Below are 22,518 nucleotides of genomic sequence, written 5' to 3' on the forward strand. Positions count from 1 at the left end.
TGCTGTGAGTAAGCTTGCTTCCATAAACTGCAACCCAAGTTGTCAAAGTGAAAACGGAGGCAAGAGCAGCTTACTTCTTTTTGTGAGTGTGTGTGTGTTGAAGCTTTGCAGCCACTCTCCAAAAGGGAGACTAGATATTGTTGTAATTCACCTGCCAGTCATTGAGCGGGATGGGTAGCGTCACAAATGGGTAGGAAATAAATGTCCTGTCATGTGACTACCTTTGCAATATCAGCAGGCTCTTTGCAAATCCAAAGCATTTTGAAATCCACCCCCGAATTCCCGCTTATCAGCACGGGGGAAGTTTGAAAGGCAGAGGTGGAAAGTATTGTATAGTGTTCAGCAGTCACATTATCTAAATCTCTACATGACTTTAGCCGCGCCTGTCATATTCCGAACCTGGCAAACTGCTGATATCTTATTCAGGTCATAAACTGAAAGAGAAGGAGGGGGGAGTGAGAGAACTACCATATGTTTGATTACAGCAACAAAGAGGGGATGAAAAATGAGCAATGACCAAAAAAAAACTTTGTTCGTCGCCGTTACTCATTCTAACCTGATGTAAAGTCTATTTCATGCTCTGGCAGGCCCCGGGGACAGGCAGCCATTTTTAGAACCAGAATGATCCACATATTTTTTTCTTATACTAGTAGGGGGTTTGGTATAGTTAGGGCTAAGGGTTGGTTATCAGCAGAACGTGTGAAGTTGTGTCACTCACCCGTGTGCACGAGGCCTGCTGTTTTGGGCCTTTTCCGGGTTGTGATGGGACTCGGGAGAGTGTTCTGAAGAGTCTTTGTGAGCGCCTCCTGGAAAATCATCACTAATGCAACACAGGAGTTGCTAGAAGCAATGTTCCTGTCGGGCTGCTTACATCCCTTCAACATGGTTGTGTCACTCTCACATCTATTATGCCTCATTTAGATAGCGCTCTGGTTCCAGGGGTTTTCTTTTTTTAAAGCTGTCGCACACTTCAGCCCAGCACCAAAATCCACAGTGGAAGCTATGTGTTGTTTGAAAATGCAGCTCAAAGAAGCTTTGACGAAGACCAAAAGGAAGGCGTCGCGGGAATCTAGATGCTCTAATGTTTTGTAAGTCAAACTGGTTTTTAAGTTTGATCTGCTATTTATGTGCATTTGACATCAGAAGCACTTCGAGACAGAATTTGTTCAGAAAGAGGAGAGTGTGAAAGAACGTGGCTCTCAAACTTTTCCTTGGGTTTCAGAAAATGCCGAAGAAAAGTCGATGCCTGGCATCCCACAGTTTTTATTGATTGTTACCAATTAAAAAAAAAAAGGATCCTAGCTGAATTTTAGACTGATAAAGGTCGGCACCATAGAATCGGCAAACTGTTCCCTAAAATATCACGTGCATTTAGCTTAGTTTTACCTCTCTTTGTCTTGTGGCCCGCTCCACAAATTGAGAACCACTGCTGCAGTTCTCAATCTTTTGTCCACTTTTCATGAGCTCATCTGAGTCCTGTTTTTGGGAAATGGTGACATCCATTGAGGTCATCTGCTGCTGTAGCCCATCTGTTTCAAGTTTTAAAGTACTGTGCACTCGGAGATGCTCTTCTGCATACTTCGGTTGTAGCGAGTGGTTATTTGTGTTACTGCTGTCTTCGTATCCACTCAAAGCAGATTGGTTGCTCTCCTCTGCCTCCCTGGCTATCTTCTCTATGCTGGACCATTTTCTGTAAATCCCAGATATGACTGTGTAGGAAAGTCTCCGTACATCAGCAGTTTCTGAAACACTCAAACCAGCTTGCCTGCCACCAGCAAAAAGGCCAGTTTCAAAATCTCTTAAATGATTTTTTTTTTTTTTTTTCACCATTTCTAATGGTCGGTTTGAACTTCAGGTCATTTTTCATCTTTTTATCCCAGTGCTTAGCTGACAATTTGATTTTAAAAAATAGTCTCTAATTTTGAAATTTATTAGCAATTTAGCCTGTTAGCAGTAATTTTAGCAAATTATTGCTACTGTCTTTTTTCACCTTTTGACCAATAGTTATCTACTTTAATCATTTACTATTACTTTATGCTTACTTTTATGATCATGTCTATAGGACTACCAGTTATTTCAATAATTTGTCATTTCAGATCATTCTGCGTAGTCTTCTTTTGGGTAATTGTACCACTGGTTGGGAATGACATCCTAAACCGTTACCTTTAAACTGATGGTCACACCATACTTCAAAATGTTGATACAACAAAGTATGGAGCAGAATTTGATAATACTGACATGAATCAAATTTTAAATATTTATATATATTCCCATTAAGCTGATTTTACTTTGTTCCCTTGAAGTTAAAGAGAAATGGCTTGAATTAACTGTGAATTAATCAGATTGGCCCAGTGCTTTATATTCAGCTGAATGCTAATTAACACTGTGTCAGCTGTTGAATAGGTCTTGCAATGAGCAGTTTGATATGCAAGTTTTCAAAAGAACACCAGGCAACCAACGGAGCTTCAAAGAGGACAAATCTTGTGTCGAAATCGGGAAAACCTTTTTTTTTTCTGTTTTAGAATTGCTCAATTTCCTGAAAAGAACTGTCTGGAAAGTCATTACAACACAGGCCGCCTGAGACAAGCTGCAGTCACAAAGTGGAATAGCGGCCACAAGTTGAAACTACCCAACAGAGAAAATATAAAGCTGCTAATCTGCATGCAATTCAGTATTACTCAGTGTTATAACAGTGTTTAAAACGTGATCATATGGCTTTAGTTTCCATGACTTTAATGTAAAAAGTGGATTCCTAGCAGATATGACCTGCCTCTTTAATTCCTAAACTATCCTTTTCCACAGCTGGAAAATAAATAAAGGGGAAAGTTCACGCCTCCCACCTGCACACCTACCGTTGCCCATTTGTCTCATGCATGGCGCCTTCAACCTAAACACGCAAACAAAATGAGCCCTTGCTACGATTCCCCGTCCCAGCTGTTGGGAAGGAGGTCAGTGGCACTATCAGAGCCGCTTATCCAACAAGACACCAGCGTGTTCACAATCCCATTACCCACCCATGCAGCAGTTTAAATGCACATTATCCTCTGCCTTGGAGGGGCTTGCTCGGACAAATGAGAAACTCAGCACCACTCCCCTCTCAGCCCACTCCCCCCCCCACCCACATCTCCCTAGGCACATTAGTTGACACCCAGGGCTGTGATTATAAACATCATTTATTCAGCAGACTCACTTATCCAAGCTTGCATTCATCCCTTCTAAAGACAAATATTATCCACCGTGCACAAAGATCAGTACGAGCACCAGCAGTCTAGATACCGGAGGATGCCAATCGCATTTCCAAGCCCAATAAATCAAATTTTGATGTGCACATCTGTTCAAAATCATCGCTTTATTCCATTGTATTTTTTTCTCAGGCTGTCTGCAGTGAAGCTCGGATAAGATTTTTTTTTTTCTTCAAATCTTATCACTTGCCATATGGTATGCTGTGACTCAGACAAGATGTAATAAGCATTTAACAAGTTGGAGATGATGCTAGGTGACATTTGCACTGATTGTGATAACTGTTCATGCTTCCACTTCAGAGGCAGGGTACAGAATTTTGGCAGGGAGGGAAGTCAGCACAAAACAGCAACCTAGATAAGACAAATTATATATCTCCACATAGCATGGAGAGAAAATGCTACAGCTATAGCAGTAGGTCCACTGCTTGCCCTTCTCTAGTCCTCGCTTAGTTGAAGCGCCTTTGTTCCCTTTCACTCCAGAGCTGGAGGAAGGACAGCATATCTGATGTGAGCCTGGACCGAGGTCCTTAACACTCTCTCTGGGATATATTTACAACTTTGTGACCTCACATGGCATCTCCACTATGCCTGTGAAAAGCAGTGCTAAAATCCTTGGTGCTATTCACATTTGCCCTACAGGCAGCTCCGCAACTGTAGCCAGACTTACTCTGGAGGCATCCATCACTTAGTGACACTCGAGTGGACAAAATTTTCCCCCGATGACTGCTCCCCTCGTTGAGTGACATTTGACTAAAGCTGATAACACGATGGAAAGTTTCACCCTGGATTACGTCCCACTTGCTGAACTTTCCGGTCGGGCTCGGAAAAGCAATTAAAAGTATGCAGGTAGTACAAGAGCAGATAACCGAGATGCAAAACGGCCACCATCTTTCACCATGCTTTCACGCTGTGATGCAAGTTTTTTTTTCTTTCTCACTTTCAGTGGAGCAGAGTGACCAGGGATGATGAGAAAACACTCATCTGCTCTTGTTTTCAATCACCAGGCATTTATTTCATGAACAACAGTTCCTCTCTGACAAGAGCAAAATGGATGAAAAGTTGATTACAGTTATTTAAAGGTTTCCATCTTTCTACAGCTTTGATTGGAAGCACTACAGGAGTAAATGTTTCAAAAAAAACATGCTTGAATAAACACTAGACACATCGATCATTAGGGTCGATAGTGAGCTCTGAGGCGATTTTACTTTCTTCAGCTTGTGATTAATGCCACTGATATTTTCTACTCAAATCAAAGAGTCAAATGTTGGGGAGGGGGAGCTCGGAGCAAAATAGCAACACATAAAACATCCTATATTGTATATTCTATACTTACAGAGTCTTTTGCACATCTGCAATTAAAATATAGGAATTCTCCACTGTCACTGCTGTGTGCACCGAACAGTGGCTCACACACTCTAAATGGTAACAAAGGCTTGGCTGGACAAAACATCCTGCTATTGTCTGAATGTTTGGCTCGTCTCCAAAAGAAAGACCAAGGATGAGATTTGGTGAAAAAAAAAATAAAAAAAATCTTTTCAGCAGCTGTCTCGTCCATTTGTTGGGGTCAGACCTCTAGCTTTTATATTCAGCCTCCGCTCCAATCTCATGTCTTCCCACTAACAAGTCTAACACTGTGTGGCTCGTGGAATTTGCTACAGATGAGAACTAGCATGTAGCGCACGTTTACGCCATGCCTATGCCCAACATGCTGACAGAGACGTCGAACAACTCTGTTACTGCCCCGCGAAGGGATTGAGCAGACGTCAAAGCGGCCAACAAGCAACGACAGACAATTATTTCCACACTTTACCCAGTCAGCCGCTGCTACGCTGAGATTGTGGCTTGCATGTGCAAGCAGATCACTCAAGAGAAACTGCACCATAAGCATTTCAAAGCTGTCGTCTGAATGCTTAGACGTGATACACAAGGCCTACTGCAGGCTGGACAGCAATTTATTGAGTAGTTATGATGTTCGGCTGCCAAGTTTTGACTTTGAGACAGAAAAGGGAGCACGGGTGGATCCATGGACAAAATATAACTGCTGCTGTCTCACAGTCCATACATTCATTTCATTGCTTCCTTTGGGCTTTGAAAAAATATCACAGGGAATCAAATCAATTCTTTCATCTATCCACCAAATTTCTTGTCCAACTCAGGGTCAGCTGTCATTGGGCGAAATGCAGGGCACACCCTAGACAGGCCACCAGTCTACAGCGGGGCTTTAAATAGTTCTTTTTACTTGCAATCAGTTCTTCAGCATAATAATACACGGTCTACAACTGAGGTCCACATAGATTCTTTTTAAAAGTTTAAGAACAATGGGCCAGGTAAGAGTTCAGCACAGAAGAACAAAATGCAGACGTTTCATCTTGTATGTGGCATACCGTGGGATCTGTAGACCGGCCAATCAAAGACTTTGGGTAACAACAAGAAAATGAAAGGTGCTGAAAGCAACTACAGACATCACTGAGATGGGTAATTAGGATAATACTTAATGGGGTATCTATGCCCCGGCTGTTAGTTATAAATGTCTTCTGATTGCGTTTTACATGTTAAATGTTAAAGTTCCCTTTTATGCATGCAAGGCTGGACAGCGCTGGGTACAATTATGCAGATTAAATACTGGTTTTCAGTATTCATTCTCAGGTTTTCTACATGAATAAATCCTTTGTTGCAAATGCCTTCACATGACATGAAAGATTAATGATTTTTTTTTTACTCACTAGTTGCAAAGGTTCTTACTTGAGAGTCAGGAAATATGGAAATTGAAAAATAATGTTATGAATTTGAGCTGATTGATTTTATGAACTTTAAAACTGACTTTGTAAATGGCTCTCTCTTTTTTTTGTTTTTAACAAATCTGTGGTCAGCATTTCTAGATCATTACAATTTATAACAGACAAAGTTAGGTCTGCAAGGTTTCAAGCAGTATGCATTGAGTTTAGCAAGTACCTGTATATATCTGACACCGTTTTGTTAGGTATATTAAACAGCTTGTTAATACATATATCTGATCAGCCAGTCACATGGAAGCAACTCAGTGCATTTAGGCATGTAGGCATGGTCCCGGATCATCTGCTGCAGTTCTGACACAGACTGGCACATTTATTTCTAAGGTTTACAGAGAATGGCCTGAAAAAGAGAAAATATCCAGCGAGCAGCAGTTGTCTGGGAGAAAATGTCTTGTTGATGCCAGAGGTCAGAGGAGAATTGCCAGACTGCTTCGAGCTGACGGGGAGGCAACAGTAACCCAAATAACAGCATGAAAGCATGGGTTCATCCTGCCTTGTATCAACGGTTCAGGCTGCTGCTGGTGGTGAGGTTTTTTGGCACACTTTAGGCCCCATAGTACCAAGTGAGCATCATTTAAACACCACAGCCCACCTGAGCATTGTTGCTGACCACTCAGAGATGGTTGCTTCCAGCAGGATAACATGCCATGTCACAAAGCTCAGATCATCTCAAACTGGTTTTTTGAACACCAAAAAGATTTCACTGTAATGGTCTCTAATGGCCTCCACCATCACCAGATCTCACACCAGTACCTTTGGGATGTGGTGGACCGAGAAAATCACATCATTGGTTGTGTAACAGACAAACCTTCAGCAGCTGTGTGATCTGAGAGGAGTGTTTCCATCACCTTGTTGAATCTGTGCTATGAAGAATTAAGGCAGTTAGTAAAGTTAACTTGTTACTAGGAAAGTATACCCCAAAAAGAAAAAAAAAGTGTCTGCTGAGTGTAGTTTGTAATGTGCACGGTGGCCTCTTATTTAAACACTTTCCAAACCAAATAGCCACTTCTATATGCGATTGAAAACTGCACACAATGGCTGGCTTATAATAATGCTTTAATAATGACCTAGCTTTTCTCCAGGCAAAGATGCATTCCACACATCCTATATTATTTTATCAGGCTACAGAGTAAAGGGAAAAACAAATTTGATGTCAGGCATTTTCCCTGATGTGTGGAAGCTGTTTAGCTTCTGCTCTGTATTAGATTTGGATAAAGTAACAAAGCCACCCCAGCCAAACACATTGGTTCACCCTTATCCGGAACGCATTCTCTCTCCACGACGACGCATAAATCAAAGCTTTGCATCTTGCTTGTCTATGTACGATAGGAAGCAACAACAACAAGAAAAAATGTCCTCATTTTGTATAGTGCTATAGCTCTGTGCATTACAAGAACAATGCTGCAGCTGTAGCCTTTCAGTCTTAGTATGTTACCACATACGTAGCCATCGGGTGAATCAGTGTTATCATAATCAGTTAGGAACCTGATGATGAATTAATTATTTCAGAAAGTAGATTTGCAGGTGGGGGTGTAGAAATGAGATGATTATTTTTTCTTTCTCTACCTGTGAAATCAAAGACCAATTTTAAATAAATAAGTGAAAGCAGCCGATCTGCCAGTAAGATCTTTCAGAGAATTCCCGCTAATCTCTAAAGTGTGTCTTACAAGGAAGATTGAGTGCAGCTACTGCTCCTGCCTGCTGTGGTGGTGTCACATGACACTGTTGCACCGCTAAGAGGTGAAGAGGCAAGTGACAAAGGTATAGAGTATATTTCATGCATTTACTAGGAGTTTGGAGTCTGTGAGCGTATTTTCACGGTCACTGGTCATGAAAAGCCCTAAAAAGACAGATATAAATGAAAAGTTGAGGAGAAGCTAATTTTGCCAAGAGATAACAGAGCAAATAGAGGAGAAACATTTGACAGGATTACGGTGTTTTTGGTGGCATACTGTCATTACTTCACTGCTATTGTTGAAGTGTGCATCTTATTCCTCACCATCATAAATTATCCATTCAATAGCTCAATCTACAGCTCAGCATAGCATTTGCTTAATTTGTACTTTAGAGTTCCTCCTCATGTCTATAAGTGTCTATACATTCATGCATAATAGATGCAGAAGGCTTTATTTGTTAAAGTAGATCCCGGGTTAGTTGTCGAGGAAGCTCCAAATGCCTCAAGGGTCCCTGACCAATTTAATTGTTGAGTGTGTGTGTGTGTGTGTGTGTGTGTGTGTGTGTGTGATTGAGAGATGGGAATAAATATGGCCTATTTTCTTCGTAGCATCATTAAAAAAACATTAAAAAAACATTAAACCTGGGAGCCACTATGATTTGAATCTCCACCGGAGACGGAAAAACCAATCCGATTACTGTAGCCAAAACAAGAAGCCAGATTTTTTTTCCACATTTCATTCCTGCTCCTGCACTTTTACAAGAAGAAAAGTGAATCAATGCTTCAAACTGTATTAACCCATTTATTTACCTGCTGTAGAGGTTAACAAGCTTAGATCCACAGTTATGACGTGATGTGACCTAACAATACGCTGAATATACTGAAGAGTTTGGGGAATAAGATGCATCAGTTTCCCATCTGGAAGTGACTGCTGACAGGTTCAGATTATGAACATACGCCTGATATAGCAGGCAGTATAGTAGCTGCGTGTCCGCTAATCTTTTGTATTTGGGGGTTATGACAAAATGAGTTCACAACACAGCTCTTCAAATGACCAGAACTGTTTTTCCCCTCCTTTTTGAACTGGCAAATAAAAAATTCTACTCACACCCGGCAACGATTGATGAGGGGACTGAAGGGTATCGTCAGGAAGACGCTTGGATGAGATGAAATCTAATGCTGAAATAAAGCAGCACAAAGGATTAGATGTGGCTAGGTACTGTGCGATTGCAGGAACAAAAGGATTAGCCAAAGAGAGGGATGTGGGTCACAGCCGGCAGACAGTGAAACTAGCCAGTCAACCGGCCCTGAGGCCTCCCCATAATCCACCATGGATAGCCAGGATGGTGGAGGCCATGTGTCAGCAGGAGCAAAGGAGAGGGAGGGTGAGTGGAGACGTGTCATTTGAGTCAGGGCTACAGTGAGCTTTATATAGGCTTAAGTCAGGGCTGTGTGGCCTTTACAGGGGATCATATAAAGTATTTGTTTTCACACCTTTCTAAATTATTCACATGGCACAACTCCCCTCAGCGTTTCATTGAATATTTCTGAAGGGTTGTCAATTTCCTGGGTCGTGCACTTTGACCTGCATCCCAGAGGATAAGTCACTGAAGAGGATTATGCCACATTAAGCAATTTGTTAACCCTGCATCAGTAAACAAACCTTAGCATGACAAAAATGGGTACATTAAATTAAATACATCCAGCTTCATAATAAAAGATTGTCACTTCTAGGGACAGAAACAAAGGTGGGTACAACCTGTGTGTTTAGCTTCTGTTGCTATCAGAGGATAAATGGGGGTAGATGATATCATGATGCAATAATTGCTGTGACATGACCTCTTCACAAGCCTCAAAAGTCACAGCTTTTCTTCAAACACAGGAAGTAAGATGGGGCTACAGATCTGATAGGTTGCCAAAGCCGAAAGCAGCCACAGAAACAACGTCCTCTTTATCTGATGAGATCAGTATGAGTGCAGGAAACTCGGTGACCTACATCTCCTTCACACAGACATCTGTTACCTTCTAGTTCCTCCCTGTGCCAAAGTGGAAAGCACCTATTACTTTGATAAACCACTTTTGCAGCAGTCTTTGCAGCTACTGTAACTATGAATGTTCAGGTGGAATATTACTTTCTGTAGTCCGGAGAAATGTGTATCGGGGGGGATTTTTGCTGAGGAATTTATTCAAATGTTAACATCTGCAGCACGGGGATAATTAGAAAGATTCATGGTGGCATGTGGCACAGTCAGGAGAACGGGACAGAAGGAGAAAAGATGATTATTGTTATTGTATCATCTAAAAAGATTGGTGTGTTCAGTCTTGTGCTCTAAACCCTAGAGGTCAGAGTATAAGAAATAGGATTACAAACCAGGAGCCAAGTAGATTAAACAGCGGCTGACTCTGGAGTACCTTGTCTAAACTCATTCCTTCATCCTAACTCGGGATCACCATGCACAGTGATTACAAAACGGTTACACTGATTACTGCAGGTCATATTCTGAAGAAGTTACATTGTGTAAGGAGTTCATCTGTGTGTGCTTGGAGCTGCATCTGTGACTGTGCTCGCTCTGGAGCAATCAACCAGCCATAATCAAAGGGAACTAGAAGCTCAAAGAGAACAATCAACCAATGCACGTCCGCCACGTCGCCATGGCCTGATTGTGCCCCAGTGATCGTGCAATCAGTGGCTATAAATAGCCATTGGTCATCGCTGGAGTATCTAAAAATATATATAAGCATCATCAAAAAAGTGGACTGATGTCTAAAAAAATACATTTTTCATTAAAGAGATGCCATACGAATAAGATGGTGGGGCTTTGCTTGGTATAGACAGGCTCTTTTAAAACGAGCTTAGCCCTGACCCTTCCATCCCTCAAAAATTTAGACTTTTATTTCCAAAAGTTGAGAAAAAGTAGTTTCCAACCAACTTATAGAAGGTGTAACTGCACATAACATTTCACAAAAGTTTCAGTTTGGTTATTGTCCCCCTACTGAAAAAGCACTTCTTTTTCTTTTTAAATATGCTGCATATTTTAATAGAGATGGAGGTAAATATTCGGCTCGTACTGTTGGATCTTTCTGTTGCCTTTGACACAGTTAGTCATTAGATCCTGACTGACACTTTGAACGTGAGTTGGCATCTCTGGGTCAGCTATGGATTGGTTCTCTTTCTATCGCTCTCACGGGAGCTTGTCAGTCTCTGCTGCTAATTTCATGTCCCCTTCCACCACTTCATCTTGTGCTGTGGTCCACGGTTCGGTCCTGGGATTTTGTCTGCTTTGTGTATGCTTCCACTTGGACTTCCACTTCAGTGACTGAAGACATCTCTTAGCGTTGCTGCGCAGATGATATCCAGCTGTACATGCCAAACTTGTCCCCATGGTAATTGAGAATATTGGACCCATTTCATCTGCAGTCTTCCCAACTGTGAGAAATGTAGGTGTTACTTTTCATCAGCCACTCAGTTTTGATAAACATGTTGGTTATCTTGCACAAACTTATTTTTATCATCTGAGGAATATTTTCTATCTTAACCCTTTAAAGTCAAGCGTGTCATATTTGATATATGAGTTTTTGAGACTTCAGTGTGACGAAATAAACTAAGCAATAAATTACAAAAAATGATACATACAGCAAACATGATAAAATTCAGATTAATATCTGCAAATAAATCTTGAATTTCTTTTTTTTTATTTGTCAGAAGGTTCAATAAAGACTCAATTTACTGGCAATTATTATTATATCATGGGTCAGGCTTTAAATAGTTAAACAGAAATGATCATACATGTTTTTGTTTAATCAGCTACTCGATTATTGCGATTCGTTATTCCTTTGCATGAGCATATTATCCCTGGATCACTTACAAATGGTTCAGAATGCTGCTGTGAGGCTTCTCAAAGGACCCCCTAAAATTGGTCCCATGTGACACCAATTACACTGGCTGCCTATAACCCTAGGGCTCAATTTAAGATTTTGGTGATCACTTTCAAAGCTCTTCACGGTCAGATGCCTCATGTGTTAGTGAACTTCTACATCCATATGTAACTACAAGGTCTTTGAGCTCAAACCGATTAGCGCTTGTAGGTGGTACCTTGGACCAGGTTAAGGACAAAAGGTGGTTGTGGCTCCCAGACTGTGGAAATCCCTTCTTCAGTCTGGATTCTAATTGGACTTAAGGTTTGTGGATGCTACTGAGACCTTTAAATAGAAGCCCAAGACCCACCTGTGCAGGCCTGATTTTGTTCAGTTTTATCCACTTATACCCTTTAAGTATAAAATATCTTACTTTTATTCTTGAAAAGTGCAAAATAAATTACCTTTACTTACTTCTACACACCATTTTTGGGGGGCTGGGGCTGGAATTTGACTTTTTAAAAATGTATTTATTTTTGCATTTTCTAGTTGGATATTGTTTTGGCAGTTTTGCACTTTGGTTTATCCGAGTGGGAGTGTGCGGAAAAATTACCAGGTGGGGTCATGTTTGCAAACCTCTCCCTGCTCACTTGAAAAGTAATTCCATTAATGAATAACTACCACATCGCATTTTTGCTTGTGCACTTAATCGCGCTCTGGCTTGCGTGCTTGTGTGCATGTCAGAGGGCATGGGGAAGTTGATGCATCTGAAATAGGAGGTCGGAGTTGTCCTCTTGAAGGACACAGGAGTCACGCTTAGAAGGATATTTACAGCTTTGAATCAAGCACAGAAGTGATTCAGGGCACTCTAGATGATGGGATATCCTATCCTTCAACTTTGCAGTTGAACGGGCTCTGATGAAATGGCACAGAAATGATAGAGAGTATGTATAAACAAAGCAGAACTATATGCCCTGAGGCTGATAACAAGGTTAATAATAGGATAAGACGCCAAAGAATTCCGGTTGAACAATCTCTTTATATTCATCTAAGGCCGGCCTCCCCTTAGGTTACTCATCTGGTGTTACTGTAGTTATCCAGAATCTCTATAAATGACAAACTGTGACTTTGGCAGGAATGAAATATCATCCAGTATGTAAAGCAGTGGCTCTCTCCATGTTTTTCTTTTTGCTTTCCTCACTTCAGAAGCTGAAAAAAGTTCTCTCTTTCATTTTAATCAATCATTAACATTAAAAAAAGTGTCCAAATTGAATTTTAGTGACATAAAGGTCAGCACAACAACACTACTTTGTTTATTTTCCAGCAAAATTCATATAAATGCAATTGAAACCACCTCCATATTCCTCCAACCTGCAGTGGCTTCAAGCCCCACCAGTGGTGCCCACCCCAAGCTGAGAGCCATTGACGGATGCACCCATTGTATTAAACAGTCTACTCATGCAAAAGCAAAGAAGTCATGCATTTCTAATGGAGTCTTGTTGCAAATTTGTTCTAGCATAACTTGTCAGGAAATGAAAGGGTTAAGATATTTAGAAGGGTTATTGTGTATATGGAAAGCAAGTCTGAGCCATGGTAAACACTTCAACACACTCAAGTGACTTCTTATCTAAGCATGGCAAGTGTGAGGGTTCATCTTATTAGACTTTCAGAAATAGACTGGAGTGAATCTCTCCACTCATATGGAGAGATTGGCAGTGCAGTCAGGGAAGTGATTTCAGCACTGCATAGAATTGAATTGCTGGAGGGAGGTTGGTTAAGCAAGGGGTTTAATTTGCTCCGGAGTATGTATTCTCATACTGATACGCCAAAATGTAATTGGAGTCGGTACAAGAGCCGGTCGTTTTCATTTGAGATTTGAGAGTGTTCATTTGAGATTTTTTTTTTTTTTTGTGTGTGAATTGTATCATCTAAACAGTATGTTTTACCCTGTGTGGTGTGCACAGTGGATATCGTACAGTTATCTGATAGGGAAGGTAAATGAACAGCGACTGTGGAGATACAATCTGATCTGGCACGATAATAAATGTGTAACGTGCAACCACCACATGCAACATCGTGCATTGCACCTAAACCAAAGCCAGATACACATCCGTGGCTTCTGAGAGGCTGGGGTCATGACATATGGAGATGAATGTCAGTAAACACTGGTGCACACACTGAGTAGCAGCCACTTCCCACACACCTTTCCCAGTGTGATTCCTGTGTAATGATCTGGGGAGTCTGGACAGCCGTCTGCTTAGCCTCACCACACCGTAGGGTGCTGAGCTGACTGATAGGAAGAGAACAGGGGGACAAGACAGGAGGAGAAGGTTTCCTTTTTTCATCCTGGCAACTCTCTGCATCCTGTGCAGAGATGTGAGAAATTAACAAACACCACCTCCCGCAGAGACTAAAAAAGGTACAAGCAAAAATCCTAATGAATGACGGCAGTTCACTGAACTCGCTAAGGAAATCAGCAGCTGCCGCTAAGATAAGAAACCACAAAGAATCGTCTTACTGTGACTTATGTGTGTGATTTCATTCACGGCATCATTAAAAAATAAAAAAAATAAGCCTTGTTGTGATTGTAGTTTGAACCAATTACATGAATGATACGAATCCCATTATTCTAGCTGAAGAACAAAGAGGAAATTCCTTGAGTTTGCTGATGCAGAAACTCACCCCTCTGTTGTAACTCTCAGTCCCTCTATGAATATTTTATATGCATTGTTACAGTGAAACCAAAGACATTAAGGATAAAAAGGCATCAAGTTGATCTTTTTGTGGGGTCTGGACCCTCAAGACCATTCAGCGGGGTTAAAAAGTCTTTCTGGAACTTGCAGCTGAATTAGTCAACAGTAGCACATAACTGCTGTCTGAAGTAGGCCACTCCTGCTGAGCTGATGTATTTTTGTACTTTGCTCTCACATGTAGTCTACTGGTGAAGCTGCTGGTTTAACAGAAGGAGATTTTGTGGTGTGAGTGTTTTTATTTGGCACAGCTAGATAGTAAAAATATAACCACTGATAACTGTTTACACAGTGGAAGGAATCCTCAGAGGGGTGGAGACTTCTGCCCTTTCCACGTGAGCCAGTGATGCATAAAGACAGAAACACACAGTATCATAATACGGGACCCTTTCTCGGATATCATGATTTTTCTTCACCATTCATAAGAACACGGAGAAGGATGAGGTGAGGGTTTGGAGTAAGAAGCTTACTGGGAATAGGTGCCATTGTCTCAGGAGAAAAAGAAAAAAAAAGTGAGAGAGAAAGTTAAAGAAGAAGAACGGTGGAGGTGGGGTTTCAGATAAAAAGCACAAACCCTGGAGGGCTCTGTAATCCAAAAATGAGAGAGTTGTGACTCTGAGACACTCAATCTGACAAGATGCATTAAAGCAATGGAAGAAAGGGAAGAGGCAAAGCCTGATAAGAGGGCTGCTTCCAGGAAAAAAAAAAGACAGAGATGGGATGATGAGCTGGAGATGTGACAAAGGAGACAGTGCTGGAAACCAGCCAACAACAGATCCATGAAACAATGGCATCATCCTGGGCAAAGCACACAATCACTAGGATTAGACTTGTGTGATACACTCTTATTCAGTCTATCTCTGTGCTATGAACCTTAAAGGAACATGTTGTGTTGCTTCATTACAGCCATTCTGAGCATGTCTGTAAATAGTGGGTTCACAACACAGACTGTGAATAAAGGAAAATGCACTCCATTGATTACTATGGTGCTGCTAATGCAATGTTGTGTAAAATATACAAACAACAAAACAATAACTCTCAACTTTATACTGATAAAAGTCGGATGAGTGCCACGTTAATACCTTGAGTCCATATCAACAGGAAATTCTAACCGACTTCCAGGAAATTGTGGCTTATTAACAGGAAATCCTACCATTCCAATTGACAATGCATGGTGATATTTTTATAGTACTGGGTGATTAGTGAGCTAACATTTGCCAATTTGTACCAGAAAGTACCGCAAGTATCAGCCTCATCCTTTGCTTGGAAACGTTTGAAGACTTCACAAGAGGACAAAGGTTAAATACTCTTAAGAGAAGCAAGAAACAAGATTTGGGGTATTTGAACATTTCTATTTTTCTCTTGTAGTCTGCTTGTAATCTGAATACTACTGACCTTGGCTGCATGGATGTAAATGGTCTATATAGAGGGCTTTTTTAAATCATCTGTATTTGTAAAATATTGACCATTAACCCAGAAAGGCCAAGTGAATAAATGAACCATAGCTTACATGTTCAGTGGTCATAGTGTGCTAAGTCTTGTCAACTGCTTCTGGAAGGAGCCTAAATAAGTAAAGCTTTACATGTGTGTCTAGGTGGATATAGTATCATTTGACATGGTTAACTAAGTAAACTGGTAGATGATTTCTTTGTTGTAACAATGCTTCTTGGCAAAAAATGTTATACCGCCGGAAAGCCTGTTTACTTCCTCTTACATGGTGCCACATTTTTAAGGAAATTGCATATGTGAGTTGAGCAGCAGAGTTACCAGATCTTCTCTGCCAATGCCAAACAGCTTATTCTAGTATTGACTCTTGCTTGGTGTGTTTATTGGATTGGATACATGAACTCTGAAGAAAAGATATATTGTCAATTTAACAACTTATTTATTTAACAACCAGAACCACAGTAGAACGTGGAAGAACCAAACACAGCTATAACAGCCTGGCACCTCCTCCTCATGCTGGTCACCAGCTTGGTCACACACTGCTGTGGGATGGTATCCCATTCTTTAACCAGCATTTGTCACGTCTCAGCTACTGTGGTTCTGTTGGTCACTCTGGCACAAACAGCACCCACAAGCAGATTCCACAAGTGTTTAGTGAGGTTGAAGTCAGGACTGCAGGCAGTCCATACCATCCTCTCAACTCCCAGTTTCTCAGGGTAGTCTCTACCCCACACTCTATGGGGGTAAGCGGTGTCATCTAAGAGGAGATATGGGATTGCCACTTGTTGCATCTCATCTTGATATCTTTCTGCACAAGGAAAAGCTCTGCAAACACTTTTCCTATCAGTGCAGCAATCAGCATAGAATTTTTAAGTGTCTTCTCTACACTTTGACCCAACAATCTAGCTGCTATAGGCAGAATCAGGATTTAAAATTTCCCCACATATTCAGTTTCCAGGGCACTTGTTACCAACACCAGTACAAACGGGCCTGACAGTGAAGGGCAGTCATGGCAGGTCTCCTTGCAGTCCAGTGAGACTGGAGATTGGCTGTGTGCAGTCTGGTCAGGACTGTCTGAGTAGAGAGTCCTGACCAGACTGCCAGACGGCCATGTTGCCCTGCAAACTTTGGCTGCAAATCTGTAGAAGACTGCCTACGGTTTCTAAGTGCTGACAGGTTAAGAAAACAATCTTCTTGTGATTTTTCTTCTTGTCTTCTTCTCACTGTTTCTGACATCCCCCGTTAAATGGAAATTGGCCTTCTATTTGAAGACGGTATTAAAGGTCACATAGATCGTATAATGCAACTTGTTGCTTTTGCAGAACACCAGTTTGAAGTTGCCCTGAACCACAGGCTCTGTCCACATCAGTCAAACATGGCATGCTTGGAGCAGACACCATCTCACCGATGTAGCAAGGTCTGTGCTCACAGGTGGTGCTAATCAGACACCTGATTGGCAGCACCTGAGGTACCAGAGACTCAAAACAAGAATCGATAGCAGAATAAGTTGTTTGGCATTGGCATTGAAGATTTTTCATGGGTGCAACCCACATACTCAACTTTCCAGTGCTATAAGATTTATTACCAACAAGCATTCTAAAAGCATAGAAATAATCAACCAAATCCAAATTCTCTAAGTTTTTGTGCTACGATTTATATCCTTCCTCTAGGTTTACATTTAGCTTTATTTTAAGCCTTTGCCTTTTTTTCCTCTCAAATGAATGGCATCATATTGATAGTCAGATTGGTGTGCTTCATTTTCAAAAGGTCAAACTTTTTCTTTAAGCATGCATCAATGTCAAATCGTTTCTCATATTTGTATGTCCTTGAGTAACATAAAACCTTCATTGAAGGCTTCACTTTAAGTCGCTAATTTATATTTATAGAATTTCTCCTTGGAAGAAAAGCCAACTAGAGGCACTGAAAATTTCAGACCGGCACTCACATACTAATTGAGAAAAAGACTCGCATTGAATTTCTCTCATAGAATCTTTTCACAGCAATACATATGACCTGAGCTGCTTCTAGCTTTCCTGCCCTTTAATCAGCAAAGTCAACCCGTGCTAATGTATTGATCCACATGGAGGCTTAAATATAAAATAAAATAAAAAATTCTGTCTATGCAAAACATTACGTTGTCTTAATTTAATTTTCCAGAGTGGTAAATATGCCCCTTTTTTTCTAATTCAAAGCTCAGCTTCTGCCTTAGTGCTTAAATTATGTTCCTTTTTGTCGAAATTTCTACCTGCAAAAACTAACATGAATAGCTTCACAGCTGTGATGTAATTATTGTGTCATTTCAATTAGTGGGAGGCTTTTGTGTCTCCCAAAGGGGCGCCTGATCACAGCTGAGCAGAATATCACCCGGAAAAGGAGAGAAAAAAAAGTTTACTTTGGTTTGATGTTAATTTCGAACAAAATACAGACCACAGGACGTCGACAAACCAAACCTACGCAGAAGTTTGCAGGAAAGGAAAACAAGCATGCTGAGGTTGAGGGTCAGGCTAGAAAAGCAGAATCATTCTGTCACAGCGTTTTATTTACTCTGCCCACATGGTTAGAGTTGTTGATGTTTTAAGTGGGAGCAGAAGGATTTTCAGTCCTTGTGAAAAGATGACAGTAGACACTCATTGCCCAAAGAGCAGTGTCTGTTTATTCCAGATAAATCTTGCCCACCCTCCAGCATCATTTTATATTAATTTGAAGTGGTAGATTTTTATTTAAAAGAAAGAAGTAAAAAAAAAAAAAAAAAAAAAAAAACCAGCGTAGAGAGAATGTTCAAATTAAATGCTGAATATTTAATGTCATTCTTATGTTGGGCTTTCCAATTTATTATGCAATTATTTGATATGAAGCCTTTTCTTTTGAAATACAGCCATTTCATTTCGATATGGCGTAGCCGTCAAATACAGCGGTTAAAGCAAGGTCTTTTCTTGGATTCCAAATTATATTACACTGACAATTACAAATTATATCTGCCAGGAAGTCTTTACAGATGGATGGAGGGTCGCTAGACTTTAAACGGTAGGTAAATTAAATTTCATAGCCTGTCCAAACTGCATTTTCAAAAAAAAAAAAAAAAATTGCATATTAACATTTTTACAATGTTTGAAAATTAGACAGTTGATATGAGAACAGTTGTGGGAAAATGAAGCCAGACAACTTTTCTGTTTTACATCAAGAAAAAACAGAAAGTTACAAACTGCTTGGATGACTGCGCTTACCGAACATACACATCGTCAGTGTAATCCTTTCCCCCAGAACAATGCTGTTGATGCAGATCTGGCTGTCGGTGACATGCAGAGAATGTTTTGTATTCATTCCTGCGTGAATTGGTGTCAAAAAGCCTTGGAGGCTTCTTAATCCGTCTACATCAAAATAGGACACGTTTCCCATAAATTACAATGGTGTACTTGCATAATTACTGTGGCCCCATGTTACATAAACAACTGCACGATGCGTGAGTGTTTATGTATAAGGTTTGATTTAAAGGTGGATTTTGAAGGGTGCTGTAGGAGTCTGTCTAATAACCGTGTGCTTATTGGACTTATACTGGGGACGGCTATAAACATTTTTTTCATATTAATATCGTCTCAAAGCCACTTGAATATAACAGCTGCTGCTAGTAGTGATGAACCTGTTTAAGCCGGTCACTGGATTTCTGTGCAGAGCAGTTCAGTGCATTTGAAATGTGATTTTATGGACAAATTTAAATGAAGAAGATGCTGTTACATAAACAGATATGCAACAGCCTACAGCGAACCAGCTAATGGGCTACAACCTAAATTGGAGACTAAATTGGACCAGTGATTAGAAAATCTAATGGGAACCATAATTTAAAAGATCAGGTGAACAATGGAGTGATTTTTGTAGAAACTAGAATCTCAAGTCTATTTGCAACCAGAGGAGTCGCCCCCTACTGGCAAATAGAAGTTGAACAAATTTAAGAGGCGTTGGTCTCCAATTTCAGATCTCAAATCTACAACTGTCCTTTAGGGCTTGATTAAACTTACTCAGACCTGGAGTTTGCTTCTGAGTGACATAAATTCGGTCGTCACACAGTGAGTTGATGGACTGCTTCTACTTTCCAGAGTCCAGCTATCCAGCTGCCTATGTCCGTGTCTGAAACTGAGTGTAAAAATATAAAAACTAGCTATAAACTGATTCGCAATCGAGCCTGGATTATTACACGGGTGTTATAGTTTTTGCATCCGTCCACCGAGACTTGTAATATATTGCTATGCATGCGCACTTTAGGATGACTTCAAAGGAGTATAACAGGAATGACTACTGGCCGTGGTGTCCCCATCTGTCTGTGTCTGTGTTCACAACAGAGTATAATTGCCCCTTTAAGAAGACTGCGAGCACAGGCCAGGGATTAGAGGGGACATTTGATTATGGTACGAGGCACCATGCCCAGTGTGCGTGACCTTATTTACAGTCTATGATCTCACGCCAATCCAAGATTGCCGTTATCCACAACCTTTAGCCGTTAGGGACAGCAAAAGGGCATAAAATGTTTACATAAATAATAAATGTAAATTTAGCAAATGTCTTATTTTAAAAACCTTTCCATATATCATCAGTGCTGCATTGTTTATTTTATGCCTGAGTTACTTACCATAACTTCAATGAATAGACCAACATTTTGAGATATAAGCCCACTGTATTTGCTTAGAGTTACATAAGAAAATATAACCCTCTCTCACATCTGTATGAGCCTTGAGCTCTGGCTCTGAATAAAACTCACTAACTGACACATTAGTCATCCGCACACAAGTAAATGCAAAAGAAATCATTCTGGTTTTATGAGGAGTTATTTGCTTTAACTAGTTCTTGGTGAATGGCGGTGAAGCAGGGACCTTCAGAGGTTTTATGATACTTAAGGTTGCCAGGCAACCAGCAATGACTCTTAATCTTTTATTAAGTAACCAAAAAAATCCCACGCCATGTGATAGTGAAATTGCAATATGTAGGTTTTGAAGGGAAGACCTTGTTCTTCCTCTTGCTTATCTCTTCACAGGACACATTTATGTTGTATTATGTTTTACTGCCAAGTGTCGCCGAGAGTCTATGGACATAAATCGTGTATACAACATCTCTTTGTCACTGTATTTGTGTACATGCCCTTTATCCACTTTCAAGGAGTTTGCAGTAGCACGCTGTCAATGTCAGGGCACAGCTGGAGCGTTTTAAGTCCACTGCAGATATTCATTTGATGAGCGTTAATGCTACACTACCATTACTCAGGAAACTATCCTCCCTCAGACGTGTCAGACTGGAGGGATTGATCTGTTTTATTTCTGATATGTCCCTCTTACCTTGCGGCGGCTGGTATTATATGTTACTGTCGTTCTCAAATTACTAATTTATGCTGTGTTTATGCTTCTTAGCGAGCAATGTCAATCCCCAGGCTTTCCAGGGAACCTGATAGGTGTCCCTCTCTGAACAGCTTTATGAAAATCAGCCACCTCATAAGCAATGCAGAAAAGCATGACAGATTTTTGTATAATTACTTGTCTACAAGGAGAAATCCAGAAAATGCTGGCATGCATCATTAGCTGTAGATACACGGATCCGGTCTCAGATTCATAATTTGCAGTAATAACGATCATCAAGGTTTGCTTTTTTTTTTTTTTTTTTTTTAAATAATTAATTTTTTACCGTCTTTATGCTTCCAGGAAAAGCAGCATATTGTTAAGATGCTGGTTGTTTGGATGGTTGCTCAAGATGGACTATTTTTAACAGTTGCAGTCTTCACTACAGTTAAAGCAAAATAGAAAACCTAAACCTTTTGTTGGTTTTATTTTATCAAGCATATTCATTTTGCTAGTTTGCTGGGGAAAGGTTATAGATATTTTGATGATTTTCAGCAGTACCACTGAGTGAACCTCATGACACCCTGTTGAATAGTGGGATAATGGATGCTGGTAGGTGCCACTTAGAAACAGATAGGACCTTACTCACACTGACGCGAAACACACATCTGCAGTCCATACATTATTTCTAGGCTGACAAACACAGAGACTTGCAGTTTTTTTCCCCTTTTTTCTGCAGTGTACTAAATTTCAAGCACTTTATTTATATCCATCAAGCTAATTAGTGTGCACAGATCCAAATACTGAGAGGTTCTTACAATGTTTGGACAATTATAAATACATAAAGCGCCATCTGCTCTACACTGCCAGGCTAGCAGTGGCAGCTGAGATGGAGCAAAATACTGCCAACTACCTACTTAGATCTGGGTTATCATCATATGAATTTATAGGCTGTTGCAAAATACAGTGATTTATGGCAACTAAACCTTGAGAGTTACAGCCCCCAGACAGCTTAAATAAGTTCTTTCTTAAGGATATACTTTCTGCACAAACACTTTAACAATAGCTGAATCCCCCCCAATGTTAACCTGTTTATTAAAGCATGGGCATGCATTGTAAGTACACAATAGAGGTCTCTTTGTGCTTAATAATCATTTCTCTTATGAATAATAAATGTACTTGTGGGAGCATCAAGAGGAGACATTGTAAAACACACAGGGAAAAGGCACCAGCGTTTTAGTTAAAGCATCCATGCAAATGATCCAGTTGCAGGGTACAGATAATATTGTATGCTGGATCTCATTTAGCTCTCAGTTTACAGAGCACTGTGTTATTCTATGTTGCTTTGCATATTCTGGCTCTTGGGTATGTGTCTCGTATTTCAACTTCCATCTTATTTACCAAATATATAATACATAGTGCTTTTTTTTTTAGCCCAGT

This window comes from Oreochromis niloticus, linkage group LG9 (assembly GCF_001858045.2).
Source record: "Oreochromis niloticus isolate F11D_XX linkage group LG9, O_niloticus_UMD_NMBU, whole genome shotgun sequence".
NCBI lineage: Eukaryota > Metazoa > Chordata > Actinopteri > Cichliformes > Cichlidae > Oreochromis > Oreochromis niloticus.